Source organism: Stenella coeruleoalba, assembly GCF_951394435.1.
Source record: "Stenella coeruleoalba genome assembly, chromosome: 4".
Lineage (NCBI taxonomy): Eukaryota > Metazoa > Chordata > Mammalia > Artiodactyla > Delphinidae > Stenella > Stenella coeruleoalba.
The window spans coordinates 114321037-114327661 of NC_137149.1; positions in this window are offsets into that span (position 1 = coordinate 114321037).

Sequence of the window (6625 nt, forward strand, 5' to 3'; positions counted from 1 at the left end):
TCCATCATAAAAGGCACATGTGGCTGCCTGCATGTCCTTCTCAGATCACTTGCTTTGGGGGAAGCCAGCCACCCTGTTGAGCAGTCCTATGGAGATACCATGGAATGAAAAACTGAGGCCTCAGGTCAACAGCCATATGAGTGAGCTATCTTAAGAAGTGGATCCTCCGGCCCCAGTTAAGCTTTCAGATGACTACAGCCCTTGCCAACATCTTGACTGCCATCTCATCAGAGACCCTGGGCCAGAAACATCCAACTAAGCTGCTCTCAAATTCCTAACCCACAGCAACTGTGAGATAACATGTCAATTTTAAGCCACTAAATTTGGAGTAGGGACTTCTGTGGTGGCACAGTGGTTAAGAATCCACCTGGCAATACAGGAGACGTGGGTCTGAGTCCTGGTCTGGGAAGATCCCACATGCCGCAGAGCAACTAAGCCCATGTGCCACAACTACTGAGCCTGTGCTCTAGAGCCCGCGAGCCACAACTATTGAGCCTGTGTGCCACAACTACTGAAGCCCACGTGCCTAGAGCCCATGCTCCGCAACAAGAGAAGCCACTGCAATGAGAAGCCCATGCACCACAATGAAGAGTAGCCCCCACTTGCAGCAACTAGAGAATGCACATGTGCAGCAACAAAGACCCAATGCAGCCAAAAATATAAATAAATAAATAAATAAATTTATTTATTTTTTTTAATTTGGAGTAATTTGTTACTCCAGTAGATAACTAACACAATAGACTAGATTACTCTTACATGAAAAAGAAATAAACACAGAAGGAAAGAGCTGGAAATGAGGAGGAGTTAAGAGGAGAAAGAAGGGACTTCCCTGGTGGAGCAGTGGTTAAGAATCCGCCTGGCAATGCAGGGGACATGGGTTTGAGACCTGGTCTGGGAAGATCCCATGTGCCACGGAGCAACTAAGCCCATGCGCCACAACTACTGAGCCTGCACTCTAGAGCCCACGAGCCACAACTACTGAAGTCTGTGCATCTAGAGTCCATGCTCCACAACAAGAGAAACCACTGCAATGAGAAGCCTATGCAGTACAACGAAGAGTAGCCCCCGCTCACCGCAACTAGAGAAAGCCCGTGCACGGCAATAAAGACCCAATGCAGCCAAAAATAAATAAATTTATTTATTTATTAAAAAAAAAAAAAAGAGGGGGGCTTCCCTGGTGGCGCAGTGGTTGGGAGTCTGCCTGCCGATGCAGGGGACACGGGTTCGTGCCCCGGTCCGGGAAGATCCCACATGCCGCGGAGCGGCTAGGCCCGTGAGCCATGGCCGCTGAGCCTGCGCATCCGGAGCCTATGCTCCGCAACGGGAGAGGCCACAACAGTGAGAGGCCCGCGTACTGCAAAAAAATAAATAAATAAAAAGTATATTTAGGAAATTTTGCTTGGCTATGTGGTATAAATCTCTCCCCTGTGTTCCTGAAAAACTTTAAGTAAAGATCTATATATTTTAAATAATAATAATAAATAATACTAATCTAACACTGACCAGTGATTTAGTGTCCCCAGGCTCATGAACCAGTTATTTAAGTCAACCCTCATAATTTTATCCTACATCCTCAACATCCCAGTTTTCCTTATAACTCGGGTGGCCACAGTCAAAGCTCTGGCCAATGAGACATGGGAGGAAGTCTGCTGGGAGTTTCTGGGAAATATTTTGTTTTCTGCTGAGGAGAGAAACATACTTAAGAATTTGCTAGCACTGCTCCTGACTTTTCTTCCTGTCTTAGATGTCTTGAAAGGTTGTAAGAGGCCTCCATCTTGTGCCAAGAAGACAAGCCTAAAGGTGGAAAGGTATCACGCAGAGGGTGGCTGAGCATCAGGACAAAAAGTGGCTGGAACCCTGGAGCCGTGACTGACCACACAAGCTACGACTAGTATGGTTTTCTGTTACTTGTGGTAAAACCATTCCTAACTGATACTAAGATGAATATTTGCTTAAAGGTGGTGCCCTCCAGCGGGTCAACATAATATGTGTGGGCATGAGATGAACTGTGTTCAAAATCTCCTTCCACAGCAGCAAGGAGCCCTGAAGTTAGGAAGGTACCTTGTCAGTGCCTCCGTTTTCCATCCATAAGGTGGAGACAATTATGCTTCCATCACAGGACTGTCAGGGTCATTAACCGAGAACACACATTACTTAAAAGACTGCCATGCCCATATTATATAATAAATACAAATTCTCATTATTTTGAGAGTTTAAAAAGTAAAAACTTCGTATTCAAAATCTTGAAAAACAAGAGAATCCTCACGAAATGTGAAGCCTATCAACTACCAATTTAGGGCCTACAGGTAATCTGCTGCTGTAATTAGTAGATCTTGGGCAGATGTAGAATGAATTTAGTTCTTAACCCTTAAGTGAAAAAAATTTCAAACAGATACAAAAGCAAAGAGACTCAAATACTGAATCTCCATTACCCAGTGTCAGCAGCTATCAACACATCTGCAAAGCTTGTTTAACCTACCACTTTCCCAATAAATACTGGGTAATTTTTTTGAAGTCACTGATAAGTCACTGTAATTTCACCAGAATAATTAAATATGTGTATATATCTCCAAAACTAGCATTTTTTTAGAAGTTTTCCTATATTTATTCTGAATGTAACTCAGACTGAGGTCTTAATAATTGCAGTTGAAAAGTATGGATTTGGAGCCATCTCTAGACTGGGTTTTTTTAATCCCAGTTTCACCACTTCCTAGCTATGTGATCAGGAGCAAATTACTTAACTTTCTCTGAGCCCCAGTTTTTTCACCGGCAAAGAGGAGCAGATCAGCAGTCAGGACCCATTCTCCAGGGTCACTGTAAGAAATAAATGGCAAAACAGTGGTGAATAATAGCTATAATTACTAAAGCCGCCAAGCCCTTCCCTAAGCACTTTTCCTGCAGTATCTTTAATCCTTGGCTTTTGGCCCATGCGCAGTGCTCAGTAAATGTTCCCTTCCAGTCCTAGGAGGTATTCCAGCGGTAAAGATGACGAAGTGGCGGCCCCGGTTATGAGAGGTTGGTGAGAAAAAGTAGTGCCTTATGGGGCAGAGTCCTCCACAAAGCGGGGAGGGGGGTGGAGGGGGCGCAAGGAAGGGTTCTCAAATTTGCAAATGAGTCCGGGAGCCGGGAGAGTGAAGAGTGGACTGAAGAGACAAGCACAAGGTCGAAAGGAAGTGTGGAGTCAGGAAGAGAGGCAATCACCCTGCGGCTCTCGGTGCTCTCTCGTGATTCACACAGCCCCTGCCAGCAGTTAGCACTCTGCACTTAGCCTTGGGGGTCCGTAGCTTGTCCAAACTTAGGCTAGTACTGGATGAGGTCAAGATTCAAACCCACAGCCACCTCGGGATCCTTGTTCTGTTCCACACAGCCACATCGTGCCCTTTGCAAATGATCTGAATAAGAGTTATTTTTTTACAAAACTGGCATGTGGTATGACGGGTTAGACACGGCTTTGGGAATGGGGGATGCCAGGGGGTGGGGTGGGAAACAGACTGGTGACCAGAGGTTGGCCCCAGAAAGATCACGGCCCCCATTATCCAGGAAGGCAGTTCCCAACACCCCCTAGGCTTCTGAGGTTCCCATTACTGTTTGATGGGCCTGCAGATAATATTTCGTCTGCAAATCAGGGCTAGCTGGGATGGTGCCCTCAGCAGTCCTGACCACCCCGGAGGGTGTGAGTGCTGCCCGACCTCGGGAACCCAGCCATTTCCCAGGAAATGCTCAGATCAGCAATAAGCTGGGAACAGATTCTAAGAGTTAAGAAAGGATGAATCTAAAATCAATGTTTATTAGAGAGGAAGGCCTTCCCTTTTTTTTCTGTTTCTCCCTCCAGAGGATTCTGTGTCTAAATTGGCCTTTAAATGTAGACTGGGAGATCTAACAATACTTCTCAAAGGGGGAATCTGTGGAGCCATAAGAATCAAGTGGAGAATTAATTTAATATGCATAACCCAGTCCTTGCTGCCAAAATTCTAATTCAGATGGTATGGGGGGTAGGGATCAAGAATTAGCTTTTCAAAAATAAGTTCCCAGGTGATTCTCTTTCAGGTGTTTTTGCACATTTCTCCAAAAGTGGCCTGAAGACCACTGTGTCAGATGAGCACCTGGTGTCTTGTGAAAAATACAAATTTCATGGATATCCTGAATTTTCAATCTGCAGGGGCAGGGCTGGAGGGGGAGAGTGAGGAAGGAAGCCCAGCCATCTGCATTTTTTTTTTTTTTTTCGGTACGCGGGCCTCTCACTGTTGTGGCCTCTCCCGTTGCGGAGCACAGGCTCCGGACGTGCAGGCTCAGCGGCCATGGCTCACGGGCCTAGCTGCTCCGCGGTATGTGGGATCTTCCCGGACCGGGGCACAAACCCATGTCCCCTGCATCGGCAGGCGGACACTCAACCCCTGCGCCACCAAGGAAGCCCAGCCATCTGCATTTTAAAGAGGCTACCCAGGTGAAGTTTTACTGGTAAGTTTTAAGAACCACTGGCCTAGGGAATAACAAAATGTTCTCTTAGATGATCCATGGGCTGGAAGACCTATTTCTGCTGAATGTTATTAAGCTACTTTGGGTGTATGTTCATGAGGAAACCACAACCCCAAGACTCAAATGATGAATGAGAAAAAGACACAGTACTGAGAATAGGAATTAAGTAATAACCAACAATGGTTCCACATCAAAGATTTTTTGGTCAAGTTTCCCAGCAAGAACAGCACACCACATTTGCCCTCTTATTCATCATTACTTTGCCTGTAGAGCAAGTTTTCTTACATCAGGATGCTCAATAAATACCCATTAAATTGACTTGAATGTATTCCCCTTTGGAGAGCCATACTTTCAACAAGTACTTTTGTTTATTTTTTAGTGCTGGCGTTTGGACAAGTATACATATGTATATGGGCAAGGGGCAGAAGAGGTGGTGGTGCACAAAAGTGGACTGGACAAAGGAAGGAAGATAAAATTCAGTGGGTTGCTAAGTAGGCTTAAGTTGTAGTTAGGGAGAACATAAGTATCAATACAAGTTCTAATTTTGGTTTATTTCCTCTCTTGCCCTGGGATCTTAAGCAAGCTACTTTCATTTCTCTATTTCTTTTTTTTTAAGATTTTTAAAAATATTTTATTTATTTTCCTTATTTATTTATTTATTTATTTTGGCTGCATCGGGTCTTAGTTGCAGCACACGGGATCTTTGTTGAGGCATGTAGGATCTTTTTCATTACAGCATGCGGTCTGGTTGGGTTTCTCTCTAGTTGAGGCGTGTGGGTTTTCTCTCTCTAGTTGTGGTGTGCGGGCTCCAGGGCACATGGGCTCTGTCGTTTGTGGCATGTGGGCTCTCTTGTTGAGGCGTGCGAGCTCAGTAGTTGTGGGGCGCAGTCTTAGTTGCCCCACTGCATGTGGGATATTAGTTCCCTGACCAGGGATTGAACCCACGTTCCTTGCATTGGAAGGCAGGTTCTCTACCACTGGACCACCAGGGGAGTCCCTCATTTCTCTATATCAACCATGCCTTTTTAATTTTTTTTAAAGGAATATGACTGTGGAATTATTTTAAGAAGTAAGAAGAGATTGGAAAGCACCTTTTCCTCATAGCCAAAATTATGCAGACGAGAATTGGACCAGTTCAATGTCAGAAATAGTTTCTTTCTGGGCTTCCCTGGTGGCGCAGTGGTTAAGAATCTGCCTGCCAATGCAGAGGATGCGGGTTTGAGCCCTGGTCAGGGAATTAAGATCCCACATGCCATGGAGCAACTAAGCCCATGCGCCACAACTACTGAGCCTGAACTCTAGAGCCCATGAGCCACAACTACTGAGTCTGTGCACCTAAAGCCCATGCTCTGCAATAAGAGAAGCCACTGCAATAAGAAGCCCACGCACCACAATGAAGAGTAGCCCCTGCTCAAAGCCTGTGCACAGCAATGAAGACCCAATGCCGCCAAAAATAAATAAATAATCAATTAATTTTAAAGAAAAGAAATTTTTTCTTTCTTTCCTTCTTTCTGTAAACTAAAGATCATTCATTTAGTAAATGTCTACTGAGGATTCATTATATGCCAGAAGGTATGATGACTTCTGGGATAGCAAACAAGACATAGTTACTACCCACTATTGTTGGAGAAGCTGAGAAATTAAGCGTATGAAAGCAGAAGCTGAAGGATCAGAGAAAAGTCACTAAACAGCCCTCCTTTAGTGCTGGCACAGGTGGGCAAGATGGAGCTGGTCAACTCGTCTGGAAAGCCAGGCACTTCAGTCATCAGAGTGGAACCACCCAACCTGGAGTTACTGGTGGTCAGCAGGGCCTGCACTTGAGAGAAGAGCTGGGTGTGGAGCAGGGGAGAGCAAGGACCTATGGAACCTGCACCAGTACGGTGGAGAGTGGGGGCCAGCTGGGACATGCCAACCTCTCTGCATGCTTCTCCCAGCACATGGCTGCTGTTTCACTTCTACCTACCAAATCTCATACCAGCTTCTTTTTCTCCAACTCTAACACAATTCACACAAGGAAAGGGACTCTGGGAACCGTAGTTCCAACTTGTCCAAAACACCATGTATAGGAAGATTTGGGTCAAGAAGTGATGGAAGTTGGCCAGAAGGCAAACACATATCCAAGGTGACACAATCAATGCCAAGATTCTGA